Source organism: Furipterus horrens, unplaced genomic scaffold (genome assembly GCF_987537825.1).
Source record: "Furipterus horrens unplaced genomic scaffold, mFurHor1.1.pri manual_scaffold_1, whole genome shotgun sequence".
Lineage (NCBI taxonomy): Eukaryota > Metazoa > Chordata > Mammalia > Chiroptera > Furipteridae > Furipterus > Furipterus horrens.
The window spans coordinates 37,251,809-37,274,982 of record NW_028327171.1 but is presented as its reverse complement, the minus strand read 5'-3'; the positions used below and the strand labels follow the sequence as shown (position 1 = coordinate 37,274,982).

The following is a 23,174-nucleotide window of genomic DNA, read 5'->3' as shown; positions in this document are numbered from 1 at the left end:
ATCTGAATCAAATGATCAAAATTTTTTGTAGTTTAATCCCCTTTTTTATATATAATAATTACATAGGCCACTACTATTGGGTGGGGATACTTACAATGAGCCAGGATCAGTTCTGGATACTTTACACATACATTAACTCTAAGCTTTCTGCAACATAACTAGGTAAGAATTTTCACTTGCTTTAAAGATTAGTGACTCGATGGAGGCTCAATGACTTAAAGTATATGGTTCAAAAGATATACACAGTTATAAGATTATTCTATGTACTTATTTGGTATCTGATACCTACCTTTTCTGATAGATTTGCAAAAAAATGGCTCAAAAGAGGTTTAGACATCTATTTTAGTCATGCCATCTACAAAATGTGGTCCGCAGATCAAAAGCAGCAGCATCACCTAGGTAGAATCTCAGGCCAAGACATCATCCGCCTTACTGAATCTGAAAGGCACTGTCTTTGAGATAACATGAATCAAAGTCTTCTCAGATATCCATTCCCTTTCCATAACAGTGGATCATTTGAGTGAACATTTCTAGTCTCTTATTCTTTTGCAAGAAAGCTAATTATGCATGGATCATAGTGTGAAGTCCACACTTAAGTGTGCTAAAATGTCCTCTTAGATCTGCCTTTACTCCTACTGTTGCTCCTGATCTTGACCCATTCCCATAAGTATTGTCACAAATGTAATACATCATATCAAACCCACCACTCACCACCACCCATATCCTCTGGCATTTGGCCTTTCTGACCTGCCTGGAACTGTGTGTGCCAAGCAGACCTTGGACTTTGTTGCTGGCCAGGGTCTACTTGACAGACTCATATTTTCTCCAGGAGATCCGAAGGCCTAAAATTGAACTTGGAATACGTGATGCCATTTGGTTTCAGATCAAAGCTATGGTCTCCAAGAAATTTTGCCTGAAGACAATTTATGTTTACATTTGAAGAATGATGACTGAGCACCAAGCCATGAATAAAACATATTCCAGGGCCTACTTGATAGCTGTTGATGTCTGTGTCTTTTTGTTAGAGGGCATTAGGCCTCCTAAGCACATCCTTTCATTGCTACTAGGTCATCATAGACACACAGAGCTCATGCTTTTCTCAGAAATTGCATCAAGCACTATATCTCAGATAATTCATCACACAAATATTTTGAGAATGGTTGAAAATTTTCCCCTGTTCTCTGAAATTATGATACATTCCCTGATACATATTAGATTAATTACTTGCCACATGATTGGCAAGTCTGAACACGATCAATTCCTTCTGAAATATAATTCAGTAATTCACATTTTCACAACTGATGCTTTCAGCATTTGGTCATGTATCATGCATGGAATCACATATTTAAATAAATACAATTATCAGCCCTGGCTGCTGTGGCTCAGTGGTTTAAGCATCAGCCTGCAAACCAAGTGTCACTGGTTTGATTCCCCATCAGGACACATCACTAGGTTGCATGCCAGATCTCCAGTTGGGGGTGCATGAGAGGTAACCTCACATTGATGTTTTTCTCCCTCTCTTTCTCCTTTCCCCCCTCTCTGAACAGATAAATAAAATAAAATGAAATGAAATGAAATAAAATAAAATAAAGTTTAAATTAATTAATTTAAAAAGTTAAATAAATACAATTATCAGATTGGTTTGACTTTTGTAACACTCTTGGATATAGTGATTTCATGTGAAAACATTCAACTATCCAAGTGTCTTTATGTGTAGCACCTTCCACCCAAAAATTGTTTTGGATTTTACTTTTGTAAAGTTATATTTTATATGATTAATTAAATAGTAAATTTGGATTAATAAGTCACAAATGAGTATCTGGGAAGGAATGATTAGATTAGAATCTGGTCTCCTGATATGCCATTTACTAACTCTATAACCATAGACAATAGACTTGATTTTCTGATTTAATATCTAAATAAAATAATATTATGTTCTTCTATTAAAATGCAATGCAACATTTACATTGAAATGCATTATTCTAGCCCTGACTAGCCTGACTCAGTTGGCTGGGTGTAGTGCCATGAGGCAAATTAATCATCAGTTTGGTTTCTACTTGGGGCACACATCTGGGTTGCAGGTTCAGTTCTCGGTTGGGGGCACATGGGAGAGGCAGCCTGTCAATTTTTCTCTCTCATATCACTGTTTCTCTCCCTCTCTTTATCCCTACATTCCTCTCTCCTTAAAAATAAATAAATAAACCTAAAAAAAAAAAAAAAAAAGAAATGCATTATTCTATTCCAAGGAATGCTTTAAGTGATAATGCAACAAACTTCCATAATATAAGATTTTTAGTAAAAAAAAATGTCAACATACCCTGGAAATCAAAAAAATAATAATGATGATGATAATAGCTGATATTTACATAACATTTATTTTCAGAAGCTCTTTAAAGGATGTTTTTTGTGCACTGCCTCATTAAATACCCTTAATGTAATACAATAATAATAAAAATAAAATACTTTTATTATTCTTAATTTACACATAAGAAATTTCTCAAGCCATAAACTAATAAGAATAGAAGACATTATCTATATCTAAAACTATACATAAAATATATCTTTATATCACTCAAGAAACACCCTATGTTTACTAGACAAATTCTATTAATTTTTTATATGTGTTACTATGTTTTTCAAATTGCTTTTTGAAATTTGCTCAACATTTTAAAAATGTTAACCTTGTGTTTGACATATGTACTTTCTAGATACCAAAATATATTCTCCTCTTGTGAGATTCATACATAAGACAACTTTCAGACATGGTCTGGAATTATATCCTTGGGTATAGGAGAGTCTATAACTTTGATATGTTAAGAAAGTGAAGTATAGTGGTAAGTGAAAAAGCCTAATATTAAATTTGAATATATAATCTTATATTGTCCCAAAATTATAAATAAGATTTGGTGCTAATTCATATACACTCAAGGATCAGAGATTTGAGCAGAATGTCACAAAACCTTAACTCATTTGGAAGGATATGATCAGAAATGGAAATGGAAAACTAGGGTCGATTGTTGGACTTAACTGTCCTATGAAACTCTAGAAACTAAACAAAACAATGATTTAGAATAATAGCCAAGACACTAAATTTTTTCAAATATTTTTGATATTCCTGATGCTTGAATATTTTTAATCTTAGAGTTCTGCTGATATACCTTAGTGACAAAGTGACCTTGATTAGAAATACGAGAAGAAAAAAAAAATACATGGAATAAAACTCTGTTTTCTTTTAGGAGAAAATAAAAGGAGTAATTTTAATGTTGCTTTTCAGAGAAAAGATATCAAGATTCCCAGTAGTGGGATTATTGAGTCAGAAAGTACAAGATATTTAAGTCATTAGTGTGGGTCCCAAATTACTAGTAAAAGATTGTTCTGGTTATACTTCATCAGCAATGCATGCCCATATACTCTTGCCAGTATTGGGTTTCATAGATTTTTGCTTATTTAAAAAATTTTAAAAATTGACACTTTCTTGCTGTGGTAATTTGCATTTGTTTGATTACCAACCAAGATGAAGAGATTCATATTCTTTTCTCATTCCCTGTATTTTTCCCTTCATGAGGCTTATGTTCATGGCCTTTATGTATTTATTTACTGGGCACATCACATTTTTCACTGATATTTTTGAGCACAGATTAATTTCTCAAATATATTAAACCATTTGCCATATATAGTAAATGTTTTAGTCATTTGGTTATCTTCTGCTTTTTACATTCTCAGAATTCAAAATTTATTTTTAGTCTATATTTCTTTTGCTAATGATTTCTTATATTATTTTGGCTTTAAAAGGTATTTCTTCAGCCATCCTACACCCTCCACAAATTCAAAGTACATTTCTATTGCATTTTAATTTTTCATCAGTATTAGTAAAAATTTTCCTGATGTTAAAAATAACAGTCATTAAAAAATTAACACATATGCAAAAAAATTATGTAATTAAAAAAAAATAGCCAAGTATTTCACCACAGATGTAATCCCTGTTAAAATTTAGTCATATTTCTTTCAGCTTAATTTCTAAGATTTGTACTTATTTGAAAACATTTGTTATATAATATTTAAATTTTATTTCTTATAATTCTATGGTACAAAAATAATATTATCCTATATATGAAAGTTTATTTCTGAATTAGAATTTTTGTTAGATTATCATAAGTTTCTAGATAATATTAATATACAAGTTTAAGGTTATTAAAATACATTGTAAAATTGCCTTCCAAAATGTATATAAGAATTCCCATTCCTTCTAGAAATGTGTGCTGTTTTATTTATCCTAACTACCACTGTTGTATTATATTTCATTTAATTGGTGATTTGATAAGCAAATATGCTATTTTACTTATATTTTATTATCTATTTCTTGTGGGTTAAAAATATATTCACTTCCTTAATGAAACTGAAATTCTTTTAGTAAACTATGAATTAAAACTTTAATTCAAAAATAGCTAACCAATTTTGAAATTCTCATTTGTCCATTCGATATATAATAGCATCTAATTCTGGGTACTTTATTACATTCTACTAATTTGACTTTTTGTGTCAATTAAATAATATATTAATTGTTGTTTTGTAAATGTTTTAATATCTGGTAGAATTAGTTCTGTCCTCAATATTATTTTTTTCCTTCAGCATTTGCTTTAATAGTACTGAATAATATTTTGGTTTTATTTTAATTTTTTCAAACTTCTAAATAACTATTGCCATTTTGATTAAATTAAAATATATAAAATTGGTTTTTATTTTTATTTAAAAGACCTATATATATCTTGCTAAGTTTATTTCTAAATTGTTAACTTTCCTGTTGGTTTTATTATTAAGCAGAGGTTTTTGTAACAAAATGCAGAGATAGAAATTGTTTTGAATTTATATTATATACTTATTGTTCTTTTCTGGCCGGTTAAACATACCTTTGGACTCTGTGGGGGAAAAAACATGTTACACACAAATAATCATACTTTTATATCTTCTGTTGCAATATAGTATATTCATTTTTTTCCTATCCTATTTTTAATAAATATATAAAACAATATTTATTTTTAATAGTGATAGTGGGCATTCTAGTTTAATTCTTCTTTTTATGTAATATCTTTATAGATTTAATATTGGCTAATGCTTTAGTGTGTATCTTAACATACCACAAACTTATTTTACTATTTTCAATTTTATTAGAAATTGTTATTAACAGTAATTTTTTTCCAAAAAATGAACTATTCCATTATAAGACTTATTTATATTGAAGTTGACCTTGAAATTCTGAGTAAAACTCTAACTGGTGGTATGATGGAATTCATTTACACTATTTCTAGTTTCTATTTATTAGTCTTACTCCAGTAGTTTAATATTTATAATTAAGGGAGACATTCTCTTATGATAATAAAAACATATATATGAGGTCCCTCTGGAAAAAATCCAACCATTGTTAATGTAATAAAAATAGTTTGCATGCTATTGATGTAACCTGTCAGCCAAGAAGAGTGGACTGAAATGTGCATGTGTGAACAACAACATCACTGTACTAGTCAGTGGGGGCAGTAGATGCCATTGAGTGAGCATGTGTACTTTGTGGCTATAGCATTCGAAATGACTGAGTGAGTAGAGCTAGGAATCTGCATCAAATTTTGCATTTAGCTTGAACATTCCTTCGCAGAAACTATTCAGCTGATTCAGAAGGCCGCAGCTGTGGGCAACTGGTGACTGGCAGCTTCATCATAACAACACACCCACTAATGCATCACATCTCCTGCAGTTTTTTGGCAAACCGTCAAATCACCCAGGTGATTTAGCTCCCCTACAGCCCAGATTTTGCACCCTGTGACTTCTGGCTTTTCTCCAAACTAAAATCACCTTTGAAAGAGAAGATATTTCAGACCATTGATGAGATTCAGGAAAATATGATAGGGCAGCTGATGGCAACTGGGAGAATTGTGTGAGGTTCCAAGGTGCCTCCTTTGAAGAGGACTGAGGCATCATTGTCCTATGTACAATGTTTCTTGTGTCTCATATCTTTTTCAATAAATGTTTCTATTTTTTATATTACATGGTTGTATACCTTCCAGAAATACCATATATGGATCTCCAAGAGATAGCATCAAATAAGCAAAGGTCAGAAAACACCTTTTGAATATCTGAATTCCTCAAGTGGTTGATTTTGACATATAAAGATACTAATCAGTGTATGATTTTTTTATATTTACTTAGTCATTATTGTTCAGACAGTCACAATAAAACAGGTGCTAGTTAATATATAAACACATATTACCTGCTGAATGATATATAAACAAACATGACCTGATATTACATACATTCTAACAAGGCCATTGTGGCGTATAAATGTTTTTCACAACTTCTGTTTCCTTTTCTTAGACACTCCTTTCCAGGTGAATTAGTTTTAGCCACACCGGGCAATTCCTCATTCCCTTAACCATTATACTCTTGCTCATTTCTCTACTTTTGTTCACAACATGTCTACATTTAGAAATGTTCTTTCTCCATTTTCTACATGCTCTTCCTACTTCTAAATTATCATAAATTCAATTAAACAATGTCTAACATAAAACATTTTCCTTGCTACTATATATCTTCTGTTTCACTAGTTAACTACAATAGATGTTAAAGTTGGTGTCTTAGTTTTTATAGACAATGTTCCAGACAATAATGATATAGATAATACATTAAGGATATTCATGATTTCTAGCTGACCTGAAATATGAAACCATGGCCTAGACTAATAGGGAGAAGGCTACAGTGAACTTCTCTCTATTCACCTCCTTTCAGAAACATTAAAGAAAAAACAGCACACATCTACACCTGAACTGCTAGTCCCTGGAAACACTTACTTTCACATTTATAATAAACTAAAAACAATCTTCTCTCACAGTTGCTTTAGCATTAGAAGAATGTCCTTTAACCCACTTGACAGAGATTTGACATATAATTACCTGGATGTTGATCTTATGTAAATAAAGTTATAGAAGAGGAAGAGAATCATAATATCAACAACAACATGAATCAATTAAAATAACCAATTGAATTCCTAAGAGCTTTCTTTTCTTCTTTCATAGAAATGCAAGGTAATTCAGCCATGTCTTGTAGATTATTAATACAATGTGTTTTTAATGCATGAATTATAAAAGAAATATTTTGTGTCTTCTGGCTCTGAATGTTGGAAATCTGACTTTAGAAGTGCCCTTTCCATTCACTCGTGGCAGAGAGACAAAGATGCAGAATGAGAGAAATCAGAGCACACACAGGGCAAACACAGGCGGCCAGCAGGAGAGGAGGCAGGAGATCAGAGGCAGGTGGAAGAATCAGATGGCTAGAAGAAGCTAAATAGAAATCCCACATCCTTTCGTTTGTCTATTTAAAACCCTGAAGAAGAAGGAGGAAAAAAGTTGTTAAAGAGATTATAAGAAAGCAAGGTTTATAAACAATTTTATTGCCTAACACACTAGCAGTAGTTTAAAGTATAATTAGTTTGCCAACTGAAAATTCAAAGTAAACAAACATCATGAGGAGTGGTAACTTCTTACTACAAATGCCTGAAATTTTCTTAAAGTAAATTTGTTTTGCTCTATGCTGGAAGAGTCTAAAGTTTAGGCAAAGAAAAAAAAAAACACTTTTGAATTTAACAAAAGTTTTCTATTACAAATAAGCCACAAGTTGCTATGGGAATTATAAAGCAGGTTTACATAGCTATGTGAGGCCCTTGCATGGCGCTATAAAATATATCTACTGCTTCTCCAAAAGCTATACTTAATATACTATAGAAAATAATCCTAAAGTTTTTGAGGTTCAAACCTGAACTAAGGGAATCAAGTGGTTTTATTGTCACGCTACATTTTGAAACTGACAATACTGTAATAACTTGTGGTTTGCAGTTAACCAAGCAAATAATTTGACTCAATTTATATGTTTATGTTGATATAGTAAACACAATTCAAACAGCACCATAATAATAGAGTGTTCTGAAACCTATTACAACAAAACTAACCATATAATTACACCATTACATTAGTTACTGCTAGACAATAGAACATAGGCAAAGAATATAAATGTTGTTAAGCTGGATATAATAAATGCCCCAAATGAGAGGAGTCACTATTTCAGATTCTTCAAATGCCAAGTTTTCTCTTAGGGTCTGATCCTAGGAGATTGAAGTTCATCTTTTTTTCTCTCTTTTCTAAAAATATACTTGTATTTTATTGATTATACTATTACAGTTGTCCCTATTTTCCCCCCTCTGAACCCCTCCACCCAGCACCCCCCATTACCTGGAAATCCTCCCTTAGTTTGTGCCCATCAGTCATGTGCATAAGTTCTTTGGCTTCTCTATTTCCTATACTGTTCTGAACAACCTCCTGCTTATTCTGTCCCTACCAATTATGCTTCATAATCCCTGAACTTTTGCCACCATTCTGTCCTTTCCCCCTCCCAAATGGCAATCATCCAATGTAAATCAATAATATTGTCTACAATAAAAACAAGAGATAGCACTTTGGAAGAAGCAAAGAGGGAATGTATCAACTGTGAGCAAAGTGAAATTCTTCTCTTTGAAATGAAGACTAATGCACTCACTGATAACAGCGGACGCTTTACTATAGTAATTTGAACAGTTTCCTACTTTATCATCCTACACTTTTTGATTCTATCATTTTTCTCAGTCCAGCTTCAATTAGACCTCAGATATCAGCCTAATTGGTATTATATCATAATATCATGCTTCTGAATTTAAATCCAGTGAGCTGATCTAACAATAAAATATCAGTGAAAACAAACTTGGTTCTGTTCAATACAAGCTAAAACATACTTTATTATCACCATAAATTATAAAAGAAAGAATAACACCTATACAGTTTTGATAATTCAGCCTGTACTGTGTAGCCCTGATAAATTAAATGAAATCAGGCAAGTACTGAAAGGATTCATTTTTGATGCACTACCTTCACCACAAAGCACTGTAGATATGCAGTCCTCACTCATTGTGTCTGTGACATCATTTACTATTGCCTGAAATTACACTTTGAAGAATAGGCATTCACAGATAATCAATGCATTCTTAAACATCATCCTTTTCTTTAATTTGGTATAATTTAAACATTAACATACTGAACTAAGGCTCCAGCCCTCATAATATAACAGGTGTGACAGCTCTACCTAAGACAGAGAGGCAAACAAAAACAAGAGCCTGTCAAGATGATGAGACAGAAAAGTATGGCCCCAAAGAGGAAACGGATCAAGTTTCCAGTGGGAGAACTAAGCAATAAGGAGATAGCCAACCTAATCGATGCAGAGTTCAAAACACTGGTGATAAAGATGCTCACAGGCTTGACAGATATGCTTAAATATGGCAAACACATAAGGGAAGAAGTGAAGGCTATGCTAAATGAAATGAAGAAAAATCTACACAAAACCAGTGATGAAGAGAAGGGAACTGGGGTTCAAATAAGTGATTGGGAATATGAGGAAGAAAAAAACAGTCAACCAATACAAAATGAGGAAACAAGAATTGAAAAAAATGAGGGGAGGCTTAGGAACCTCTGGGACAACTTTAAACATTCCAACATCCAAATCAAAGAGGTTCCAGAAGGAGAAGAGGAAAAGCGAGAAATTGAAAGCTTATGTGAAAAATAATGAAGGAAAATTTCCCAAATTTGGGGAAGGAAATAGACATACAAGTCCAGGAAACACAGGGAGTCCAAAACAAACTAGACCCAAAGAGGACCACACCACTACACATCATAATCAAAATGCAAAAGTTTCAAGATAAAGATATAATCTCAAAAGCAGCAGGAGAAAAGCAGAGAGTTAACTACAAGGGGTGCCTATAAGACTATCAGCTGATTTCTCAAAACAAACTTTGCAGGCAGGAAGGGACTGGCAAGAAGTATTCAATGAGATGAAAAGCAAGGACTTACAACCAAGACTACTCTACCCAGCAAAGCTATCTTTTAGAATGGAGGGGCAGATAAAGTGATTTCCAGACAAGGAAAAGCTAAAGGAGTTCATCATGACCAAGCCATTATTAGATGAAATGTTAAAGGGAATTATTTAAGAAAAAGAAGATCAACACTATGAACATTTAAATGACAACAAACTCACAACTATCAACAACTGAATCTAAAACATAAAAACAAAAACAAACTAAGGAAACAGCCAGAATAGAAACAGAATCATAGGTGTGGGGATTATTTGCAGGGTTATCAGCTGGGAGGGGAAAGGGGGAGAAATGGGGAAATGGTGCAGGGACTAAGAAGCATAATTGGTTGGTACAAAATAGACCAGGGGATGTTAAGAATACGATAGGAAAGAGTGAAGCCAAAGAAGTTATATGCATGACCCATGGACATGATAAACTAAGGCATGTGAGACTGCTCGAGGAAAGGGGGGTACTGGATGAGGGGAGGAAAGGAAAAATAAGTTGGGACTACTGTAGCAACATAATCATTAAAATATACTTTAAAAATGAAATAAAATAAAACACCTGGACAAGACTTAAGCAGTAAAGAAAGGAAAAAAACAAACAAACAAACAAAAAAAAAAAACTCAGCTGAGATCCATGATCATGATTTTAAAGTGAAACCAAGTGTGGTTTCTCCAGGCAAGTTTAGCTGCATAGATAGATGCAGGTGGATGGAGAGTAGACAGGAAATTTTAACAGACTTCAATGTAGTTAAGGTAGACAAGCAGAGGGTATATGCTACAGTGATTACAATGATGGATCATGGAATTTTTGCTGGGAAAAGCAGTGAAGAAATGAGAGGAAATGGGGGATAGTTTCACTATGATAGAAAAAATAGATAGCAGCTCAAAAAATATTAACATAACAACAATTCAGAAGAGAAAAAGTGTATGATGCTGGTAGGCTTCATGAAACTATTTCTGAACATGAAGAAATAATCTCTCCGAGGCCTAATTCATATTACTTCAATAGTTTAAGTTCATTCTATGGTAATGTTAATGTTAACAGATTACCTTAGACTGTTGTTCCTCTTGCCACGTTTTTAATTTGAAAATGAGTGTTTATATTGCTACAATTAATTCAATTTGAGACTTCCAGATGTTACATTTGTGCACAGGTGCCTACTCCCCTGACCCATATGTCTATTAAAAATGAATGTTGGTATATAAAAATAAAAGAAACTTTATATGTGAGCTCAAAACCAAGAAGTAGTGCTATCTCCAAGCCAGAAATATCAAAGCTTTTCACAATTAGTAGAACTAGGCTGTACAAGATATTGAGAGTTGCTTTTCTGAGACCCTTCTGAATAGAGTAGTCTGCAGGAAAAAAGTGGATACCCTCTGGTTGATTGCCTCAAAAATCCCTTCACTCAAGAGGCTAGAGGTGAGAACAGCCAGTGTGTGGACCAACCAGACCCCACACAAAATTTTCATTGTTTCTGATTGGCTCCGTTTGGAAGCAGCTATTCAGGGGAATACCAAAGATCATTTCAAATGCCAGTGTCCATAGCAAGCAACACCTGGCATGGGGTTGGCAACATGCTGCAATACAGCGGAAGAGCCACTGCTGGTATGATAGGAGCGCCAGACATTGCATCATCTGGTCTCTAACAGAGTAAACTCATTTCAATATGAAGGGAGGAACATCCCAGGAGATCTGTCAGAGTCAAAAGAAAAATGAAAAAGATAAAACTTTCATTTCTGAGTTTTAACTCTGCACCCATTTTCTGCATTTGCATTATTGCAACAAAGAGCATGGGTTGTGAGGCCAGTAACAGTCTGAGCTTTGACAAACTTGCTGACTCAAGTCAGATGTCTGAAAAGATCCTGCAGTGTAAGAGACTGCAAAGGAATAGTCTGCTGAGTCAGGGCTACTGGATGTATCTGAAGTATTTGGTATATGTCAAGAAATAAGAGAAAATAAATAAAAATTTTATTCACTATTAAAATAAAATTTTAAGAAACATTTCTTCAGAAATTAAAACAAGCAATAATAGGAATTATCATAATCATAGATAATCAGAAATAATTAATTGCTTAAGACAAAAATATGCTTCTCAAATTTAAAATTAGAATGCAGGCAGTTAATAGTAGGTTACATACTGCAGAAAATCACACAAGTGAATCAGAAGACAAACTCAGGAAATTCTTGAAGAACTCACAGAAAAATTAATTAATTAATTAATTAACTAAAGAAGAACAATGACATAAGGAATAGTTAGAGATCCAGACAGCATCCAAGAAGATCAAATTTACTTATAGTAGAAATTTAATTAAAAACAATAAAAAATCAAAATCCAGTGAAACCAACCCTCTCTAAATTTAAGAAAGACCTGAATGTATATATTTAAATGTTCAAGTAACCTTTCTCCAAATAAAACAATGAAGAGTAATAACTAGACATATCTTAATGAATTTTTTAAATTTCAAGAGTGAAGAAAGAGTCCTCCAATTATGTGTGAAACAAAAAGCTGAGTTAACTCAAATTTTGTTTTTGTGTTACTAATTTCAACAAAGCAACTGAGCACAGTCTTTAAAAATTTTCGGAGGAGAACAAACAATAGGAGTCACAAAAATGGGGAGACAGAGAAACAACTCCCCATCGAAAGGAAAGGTAGAGTCCCCAGAAAGAGTGCTAAATGAAATAGAGTGGAGCCAACTATCAGATATGGAATTGAAAGCATGTATTATGGAGAAGCTCAATGAGCTCAGCGGAAACTACAAAGAACTCCAGAAAAACTACAGTGAACTCCAGAAGAACTATAAGGAACTTACTGAGAATTATACCAGCATCAAAAAGGATATGAAAGCTATCAGTAAGAGCCAGGAGGAAATGAAGAATATGATCTCTGAATTGAAGAACACAGTAGAAGGAATTAAAAACAGGCTAGAGAAAGCAGAAAATCAGATCAGCGAGCTGGAGGACAATGTAGACAAAAAATCACAGACAGTACAACAAAATGAAAAAAGACTGAACAAGACTGAAGAGGCTCTAAGACAGCTGCAGGACAACATGAAACGTAATAATATCCGTATCATAGGAATTCCAGAAGGAGAAGAAGAAGAGCAAGGGATAGAAAACCTCTTTGAAAAACTAATGACAGAAAACTTCCCTAACATGAAGGGAGAAAGAATCATGCAAGTCCAGGAAGCACAGAGGGTCCCAATGAAGATGAACCCCAACAGGCCCACTTCAAGACACATCATAATTAAAATGCCAACATTCAAAGACAAAGAGAGAATCCTAAAAGCAGCAAGAGAGAAACAACTAATAACATACAAGGGAGCTCCAATAAGGCTATCATCAGATTTCTCAGCAGAAACACTACAAGCCAGAAGGGAATGGCAAAATATTTTCCAAGTAATGAAAAACAAAGGCCTACAACCAAGAATACTCTACCCAGCAAGGCTCTCATTCAAAATGGAAGGTGGAATAAGGAGTTTCCAAGACAAAAGAAGGCTAAAAGAATACATCTCCACCAAACCAGCATTGCAAGAGATGCTAAAGGGTCTGCTTTAAGAAGATGAAGAAACAGAGAGAGACAGAGAGGAACACGAGTACAAAGGGGGGAAATGACAATGAATACGTACTGAAAGAAAGAAGGAACTTCTACCATTTGCAACAACATGATTGGAACTAGAGAGAACTATGCTTAGCAAAATAAGCCAGGCAACAAAAGAAAATTACCCTATGCTATCACCTGTTACAGGAAACTAATGAACAACACAAACAAATGAGCAAAATTGAACCAGAGGTATGTAAATGAGGAATAAACTAACAGTAACAAAGGGGGAGATGGGAGGGAGAGAAGGGGTAAGAAGGGGAAGGGTCTAGTCAAAGAACATGTATAAATGACCCACAGACATGGGCAACTGAGTGGGGACTGAATGTGGGGGAAGGGAGGGACAGGGTGCAGAGAAGCAAGAGGGGAAAAAAAAAAAAAAGTGAGACAACTAATGGAAAAACAAACAAAAAAATTTTTTTTAGTGGGGGAAAATGAAAATATGAAGAATGGAAATGCCAGTTCAGTGAATATTAGGACAAAGATTTTCCTTCACGTTGTATATTTTTCTCCCTATTTGATCTCTCCAGAGTTTGGCATTCTAAACAAGTAAGTGATGACTTAAGTTTCTTTGCATAGACCTAATAAGACCAGTTGTTAATAGAGGTTCCTTTTTCTGAACAAGCCTTTGACTGGAATGTCAAGCCTAAAGGAGACATGCTTGGGCTCATGTTGTTACCAAAAAGCCCTAAGGAACTGGGAATGACTTTCAAAGGTAATAAAAGCCCGCGAAATAAAAGGCCTGCTGCCATGGTTGGTTGTGCGGTCCACAGCAATCTCTCCAGGGAAGGAACGAAGGTTGTTTTCCTGAAAGATGGCTAGAAGGGACCTTAAGGCACAATGGAAAACCAGAAAGACTTGGAAAGGACAGGTGTGTACAGGCAAGGATGAATGCCAGGTATGTGGCCCAGCTTCTGTGCACTGAAGAGCAGACTGAGGGCCACCCTAAATGTTCCTTGGGTAAGTTCCAGCAAAACAGAACTAAAGATCATAAGTGATCATTTGCTGCTCTTGTTATGCTTATGCAAATGAACAGGATAAATTAAAAATGGACTTAATGTAGTCCCTTTAAAGACAAGGAGAGTAATCTTAGGGAGAAAAATCAGTATTCAAGGAAAATCACAATGATCAGTGGCAGACTGTAAAGTAGGGCAGCTAACCGTCTTAAAAGCTTCTTCTCATTTAAAAAATGGTTTCACTTGAAAATTAAACCATATCTGTGATATCACCAAAGAGATTCAAGTTACAGGCAAGTAGAATGTCAAGTGCCTTGCAACTGTATGTCTTCCCAATAAGACAGTCTTACAGATTTAGAGACTTTTTTGTTGGTTATGTTACATAAATTAACATGTGTTTTCTGTTTTCAAAGGGCATAAGCCTATGACCGCATTACCTGAGTGATTGTCTGTATGCATAAGCCTCACTTAATCCTCTCTGCAGCGCTGCCTCCAGAGACTCAACAGTTTGGCTGAACTAAATGGCTGAGTTGGTGAAGAATGGGGTGGTCTGTGGGCTTCACTTTAAAACTGAATTCTCTTTTCTATCCTAATGGCTTGGACAGAAAGGGCCCAGAGGTCTGAGAGGGGGGAAACATAAACTATTTCCCTCAGCCCAAACTAAATAAAATGGGCAAAAGGGTTTTGGACAGGAGAGATGTGCCTAGCACACCTTCCTCCAAAGAAGCCCTTTTTTTTTTTTTTTTTTTTTTTTTTCTTTTTTTTTCTTTTTTCTCCTAATGTGGAACATTGAAAAATTAATCCCTGCCTTTTGCCACCTAGTAGTTATGGATTGAATGATGCTTTTTAACCCTTTTTGCCAAATCTGTTGCCCCCAGAACACAACAAGGATGCCAGCCTGCTAAACCAAGCACGCCGTTGTCCGGAGACAGCCAACTGACCTGGAGTCTGCATGATCCTTCCCCATGTGGGAAGGCCACCCTCCCCTCCACACCCCCACTCTTATTAGGGATTTCTGGACCCAAGGGTAGGTAGGACGACGACCATGTCCAGCTTGAAGCAGCTAGAGGAGCTTGAGACCTTCGCCCATTGTCCTTTACAAGATTACAAAGGGTCTTAATATCTGAGAGGGAGGGATAGTTATTTTTTACGAACCATGGGTATGGACTTGGGGGGGGATGCTGGGGGAGGGAGATACTGGGTGGAGGGGAGTAAAGGGGAAAAAATTGGAACTACTGTAACAGCATAATCAATAAAATATACTTTAAAAAAAAAAAAAGAGTCCTACAGATCTATAAACTTGTGTGTGGGTTATGTTACATAAATTAACACGTGTTTTCTGTTTTCAAAGGGCATAAGCCTATGATCTCATTTCCTGAGTGATTGTCTGTACGTATAGGCCTCACTTAATCCTGTCAGCATTGCTGCCTCCTGAGACTCAATGGTTTGGCTGAAGTAAATGGCTGGGTTGGTGAAGAACGGGGTGGTCTGTGGGCTTCACTTTAAAACTGGTTTCTCTTTTCTATCCTAATGGCTTGGACAGAAAGAGCCCAGAGGCCTGAGAGGGGGGAAACCTAAAATATTTCCCTCAGTCCAAACTAAGTATAATGGGCAAAAGGGTTTTGGACAGGTGAGATGTACCTGGCATACCTTCCTCTAAAGAAGCCCTTCTTTTCCCTAATGTGGGACATTGAAAAATTAATACCTGTCTTTTGTCATCTAGTGGTTACGGATTGAATGATGTCCTTTAACCCTGTTGCCCCCAGAATACAACAAGGATGCCAGCCTGTTAAACCAAGCATGCCATTGTCCAGAGACAGCCAACCAACCTGGAGTCTGCACGATCCTTCCCCTTGTGGGAAGGCCACCCTCCCCTCCACACCCCCACTCTTATTAGGGATTTCTTGACCCAAGGGTAGGTAGGACGACGACCATGTCCAGCTTTAAGCAACTAGAGGAGCTCGAGACCTTCGTCCATTGTCCTTTGTAAGATTGTAAAGGGTCTTAAGTCTGAGAGGGAGGGATTGTTATTTTTTATTGTTAAAATATTTAACTAACTAATTAATTTTTTTTTTTAAAAAAAAGAAGAAGAATATATGAAAGGGTGAGCCATGGGCATGGACTTGGGGAGGGGATTGTCGGGGAAGGGGGGTGCTGGGTGGAGGGGAGCAAAGGTGAAAAATTGGAACTATTGTAACAATATAATCAATAAAATATACTTAAAATTTTTTTTTGGAGGAAAAAAGATTATTAATCAGGAAAAATACTTGTGAGTGAAGGCAACAGAGTATATTTGTAATATATGCAAAATATGATAAACCAATTTCTATTAAGTATAATAACTTAAAACTACTAACTACTTGGAATATAAAATAATAAAACCAAGGAAATTAATCACAATATAAAAGTATAAATTGCTTGATATTGAAATGGCATAAAAATAAAATGAAAATAATTATTGTTAGTTATAAATCCTATGTGCATCTCAAAATAAGTCTTGAAAAAATAGATGTGAATATTAAAATAATTCAATAAAGTAAAATGGATTTAACAATGAAAACATAAATAAAATGGAAAGTAATGCAAGAAGTGATAGACCAGGAAACTAAAACTTTGACATATACAGGGGATAATCATCAATTCAATATAGAAAATGACAATCATCATAACAATACAATTGAAGCTGAGAGCATCCTTTTACATCTTTTGTGAAAACACAAGCATTACATAGAAAAACCACTGCAAAGAATTGAACTATAGAAATAGAAAAATAAGTACTAGCCCATTTTGTTACAAAACAGAATAAAGGAAAGTAAGTAAATTGAAGGAAGGACAGTAATAGTTCTGGTCTGGGTTCTCACTCAGAAATGAACTGTCAAAGAATTACTGATGGAAACATGAAACAAAGAAGCACCATGGAAATGTGAAATGTCTCATTTTTAAAAATGTAATTCAAAGCAAAGTTTTGTGACCAATTAACTGCTAATATTCATAAAAATATTTTATTCAGAGTCACAAAAACATGTAGACCTTTTTTGGAACCTTTAAGTTCTAATACGAGCTTCTTGAATGAAATGTTTGTATTTGACTTATTTTTGCAATTCCACATGCTAAGCATTGAAGTATTTGAGGAATTGAATTGAAGTTTATTATAATAATCCTTTAAATTCATTTCCATGTGCTTCTTTGGAGAGGTAAGTGTATAATCTGAGAAACTTCACATTTCATCATTTAAAAACTATTTGGTCAGGCATTTGTTCAGAGTACATTTTTTTAAGTCAATTCTGTGTTTCATTTACAGACCATTAGTTACATTTATTAATGCTTACCAAGTGACAGGCCAAGAGCTTAGGGCTGAATCCCAGTGAGTGGTACAGATGAAAGCCGGTCATTGTACTTTCCATCATATTACATGTCAAACTACAAACATGGCAAACTTTTTGTGAAAAGAAACTGCCTTTTTCCTTCTATTATCCCCACAAAGCCAGAGTGGTCTTTTCAAAACATACATCTGCTCATGTCACTGCCCCACTATTTAAACTTTCTAATGACTTCCCATTACACTTAGGATCTGGTCCAAACTTCCAAGGCTGCAAAGTCCTTTATTACCTGGCCACTGTCTACTCGTTCACTACATTGACTCGTAGTTCTTTTGTCCTTGTTCACAACAATCTAGACTTCCTGACATTCTTTTTATTCCTCAAAAAGTTGAAGTGTCTTAGGTCTTGCAATTTTCTCTGCTAGGAACACTTTTGCCCATGATTTTCACATTGCTGTATTATTATCATCATTTAGAGCTCAGGTCAAATATTACATCCTTTTAAGAGTTCCAAGCAATTGTTTCTAAAGAGGTCAGACTGCCATACCCTTCCTTTGTTTCCACAACCTTCTTATAGTTTTTTTTAAATTAATACTGATCACCAGCTGATATAACCTCATGCTTGCGTAGTTTCATTTGTTAATTGTCTGTCTCCCTTCTGTCACATTTGATTAGAATGCAAGCTCCATGAGAGGAGAAACATTATGCATATTGCTTGCCCTGCATCCACACAGAGAACAAAGAACAGTGCTCAAAAAATACCTGAATTAATGGATGTGAAAGTCATTCTGCTCTTTTAACTTAAGCCTGGAAAACAAATGACAAGGATATGTTTGAGAAATGTATATGGTAGCCTCCTAATAAAGACATTGGCCACTTTTTATATAATAAAAAATATATAACAAAATAAAAATATAAACAATATATAATATAAAAATATATAACAATGATTATATATGCTCCGGCAGCATCCTTTTAGTATTTAGTTAAGTGGTGAGCACACTGATCCCTAGATTAACAAAGATCACCTACATCATGTTTAATGAATGAGACATTTATAGTCCTCAGTGCTGATGGGCAGCTAAACAAAAAGATGTTTTAAACAAATCTCTCATCTTAAAGTTAGTAGGTTTTCCTAGGGCAATATCAAAAGACCAGTAGCAGTAGAAATCAGAGTGTGGAGGGCTCATGAAAAGAACAAGTGAGGAAATGGAAGTTTTTTATAATAAGAACAAAATCAGAGTTTTAGTAGTAATTGAAGCCAAAGTTACAGCTTGATAATAAGAATGGAAGTCCAGTTAAAAATGTTTGTGTGTTTGCTGTTTATTTGGTTGGTGGAGAAAGCAGTATCGAAAAAGATGCAAAACATATAAAATTGGACCTGAAATGTAAACGTTTAAGTCATTTGTTGAAATAGTACATGTGATTGGGTTGAATAAGTGTGTCCCTTCAAAATTCCTAAGTTGAAGACCAAATGCCCAATCTGATGGTATTGGAAGGTAGGGTAATTGGGAGGTAATTAGGTTTAGATGAGGGCATGAGGGTAGGCTCCCATAATGATATTATTGTTATAATTATAACACCCTAGTCCAAAATACCTCTCCTTCAGGCCATCCTACCAATGATGGCTATTAAAATGCAATAGAACAGAGGAAGATAATAAATCATTAGCACCGTCAATAGGATCCCTTAGCTATATAGATTTTCAGGCCATGGAATTTCAAGTATGACCCAGCTAATGAAGAAAAATTAAGAAAGATGGTGGAATAAGACCCCTTCGACCTTTAAATCTCAACATATGTCATCTATGTGGTATTTTTGAAGGACAAAAAAGGTGCTATCACACAAATGTTTCTCCCACCGATGCTTAAAATGCCACCATTACAAATATAATAATTTACTGTGAAGAATTTTATTGGATAATCTTAGGCCAAAGTATTATATAAAGGTTATATGATGGGAGGGACAGAGGGGCAAGGGACTAGAGGATGGCTAGCCATGTTTCTAAGAAAACGTAGCTAACAAGTTGAGTCAAAAAACAAACTTCAATTGTTCCACTTGTTTTCAAAACGCCCCATCTCTTCTGTTGTTTTACTATGATGGAGTCTTAGAATAAGGACCCAATACTAATCATTATTCTTCCTTATCTTTGTACATACAATAATAAACATTTTTTTTGTATGTGTAAAATGTATCATTATGCTAAAGTCCAAGATTGTTTGTCCTATTGATTAATATCTGATTACATTAAAAGGGATAGCATGCATTATGACTTATATAATAAAAATAAATCTAGTTGAAATGTTAGGTTTTTGTATGAGTCTCAAAATATACATATTATTTTTTGTAAAAGATCACAGGATTTAATTTTGATTCACTTTTAAGTGGATTATTAATAGAAAACTTTAAAAATTAAAATATTAGTATAAGAACTGTAGAGGTATTTTTATTTCTCCCAAGCATTTAATTTGAGCTTACTTTTAATGCTGATCAAAAATTCAGAAAAATTTTTGCTATTACAATATTTATACTGCAAATTATATTTACTTTTAGTCATATATTAAAGGACCTAGAATTTTTTTTTAGATAATAAAACATATTTATGTTTCTCTGGAGAAAAATTAAAAGTCCTAACAAGGATATATTAGAATATCAAATTAACTATACAACTTTGATTAGAAAAACATTTTAGAAATCATCTTAATGTTTTTTGCATTATGAATTCCTTGAACATCTGCTTAAATCTATTTACCCTGTATTTTAAAAAAATATACATGAAAACAAAACTTAATCTTGGGTCTGTCAACTGGTGATCCATATAAAGGTAGTCCATGAAAAGGTTCATATTTCTCTTGAATTTATACACAGATATTTGCAGATGTGTACATGATGAACAATTATTTTATTTATCTTCTACAATCTACTCTTTCACTCTTGCTTTTGATTATTTCTAAAAATTAGTGACAAAGGCAATGATACATATGAAAGAAGTCAGGCATCCTAGAAGTGGAGCAGTTGATACCAGATTGCACATGACATATATGCATATTTCAGAAATGTTAACCACAGTTTAGGTGAGCTGCATTTGTGGAGAGGGACATATTTTCTTCAAGAATGTGCTCTTATATGAAAACAGAATATCGATGCTCCTTGACTCCAGTCTCTCCTACTGATACTTAAAGTGCCAAGTTAAAATACTTGCATGGTGGACAAGAAGGCAGCGTGGGGATTCCCTGGCCCTGATTCCTGCCAAATTGACAGGTTGCATTGCAGCGGGTGCACAGCAAAGCGATTAAGAATGTACAGGTTGACAAAACACGTGTGATATGACTGCAGGCACTTTATGTGAATGACATGTCATGGCACATATTTGCCTCAAGAGATTTTTACCTAGGGTTCTGGGATGTAAGGATAATATATATGGATATAAAAGCATCATTGAGAAGGTGAGCACTCAAGGAAAAATCACCTTAAGTGGAGTGTACAGAAATGAAATACATTGCAATGCAAAGTATATATTTGCTACTTAAATAGAAATACATATGTTCTATTTATATGCATAGATGCAATAAGCATCTGTCATGGGTGATGTGATTTTTTGACTGCTGTACAACTCATTCAGCGCCAGGGGGACAGAGAGCCTAGTTTGTCAAAATTCATGATTGGAAAAAAAAAAAAAAACATCAGATGTTATCCAATTCATCTTAAGAACACATTTAACCTTCAATACCAACCTCTCCACCTCTAGGATGCCTTGACTATATAGTTACACGTGTGCTGAGATGAAATAAAAACAGAATATTATCATCCTCTCAGTTTAAAATTTAGACTTAAACCTTAAATGTAATCAGTTTTATACTAGCCTAGAAAAACAAGGTCAGAACTCCAGTAGTTAATGTTCATCAGGCTCATGGTATGAAGCATTGTTTGAAATTCTCCAAATATGCTAGTTACGCCAGCATTCCTTTGTACAACTGGTTTCTTACTTCCAAAATGAATTTTGCACTTATTGAATTGGAGAAGTCCTCATTTTTTAAAGGAAGGAATTGAATATCACCTCTCTGCTTAAACTTCCCTCTATCCATGGAGATGCTTTCTGGCAAGATGACTTGCACACACAGTGTAACTTGAGAGCTGGTAATAACTTTATATATTGTTGTGAGAATAAAATGAGGTGACAAATAAATTCCCCAGATCAGTACCTTGCATATAGTATCCTTCCTATACCTCTTTTTAAAACATAAAATTTAATAAAATGTCTAAATCCTATGACTAATATTTGTTCAGAAGCACTAAACTAGCTAAGGCACCTTATTTTACACAATATATATCATTGCAGGAAGTTATAATGTGAATGAGAGACAATCTGCATCTATCAATAGCTTCTCTTTCAATGTTTAAAATTAAAATAAAATTAAATCTGGTTTGAAATTTTTGCTTATATCTAACATGTCTAAAAATGAACTCCCTATAACCTATCTTATGGAACCAGATTATATCCAGAATATACAGAAAAGTTACCAGGAAAAGTAGGTGGCAGCCCTAAATTAAAGCGTGATTTGAAAACATTGCATTTTGCTTTATAAACACATACAGACTTGTATATGATGTTTCAAAAACATATTTGAATTTCAGTTTTTACATAAAATTAAACTTAATTGATTTGTGCAAACCATTGCATCTGAAGCCACTATTAAGGGAATCAGGCACATGGAATGCTTAACACACTCTTGAACCAATGGATGTAATTTATTGTGGGTTAGGAAGAAAGGAGTAGGGGAGAAATGAGTGATGATCACTACTCATTAGGTCCCAATGTGAGGAGGTAGGGGGTGTCCTGTGGCTAGAAAGTCAATACTGACTCCCTGCTGATGCTCTCAATATGGCATCTTTAATACTTGGGGTCATAAAGATACTGAAGCCCCCAAATTGACCAAACAAGACAGCACAATATCAAAATCAAATGATCATGCCTTTAATTAGATTCTGAAATTCAAGAGGAAATAATTATAGAAAAATTTATCATAAAATATTGGAATGTTATACATAAAGAAAGGCTTCTGGTGGCTAACTGGGCTCACATTTTAAAAAACGGAACCTAGCAGTCTTGTCTGCACAGGGGCTTCTCACTCAAACTGCACTGCATGGAGAAGCCAGCACAGGATTGCCAGTCTTTGCACTGAACTGCCTGCCTGCACTCTGTTCCTGCCACTTGAGCCAGCTTTTATAAAGGAGTTTCTGGAATTCTGCTCCAACCAATAAGGCTGATGCTTAAAGACCCATCCAATCAGAACTGCGTACCTATCCCCATGAGCTTCTTAATCAGAGTGGCTCCATTCTGACCATCAAGAGACTGCCTTTGGAACAATCATACTGCAG

At 34.5% G+C, this 23,174-nt stretch overlaps 1 long non-coding RNA gene across 1 annotated transcript in view; it reads right to left on the bottom strand.

The window, feature by feature from the left end:
• Positions 1-7,125: 7,125 nt before the first annotated feature.
• LOC150020894 (uncharacterized) overlaps positions 7,126-23,174 on the bottom strand; it is a 297,133-nt gene continuing 281,084 nt past the window's right edge. Inside the window, exon 3 of the long non-coding RNA XR_016511120.1 lies at positions 7,126-7,368. This is a non-coding gene — a long non-coding RNA (uncharacterized LOC150020894). The remainder of the gene's footprint in view (positions 7,369-23,174) is intronic.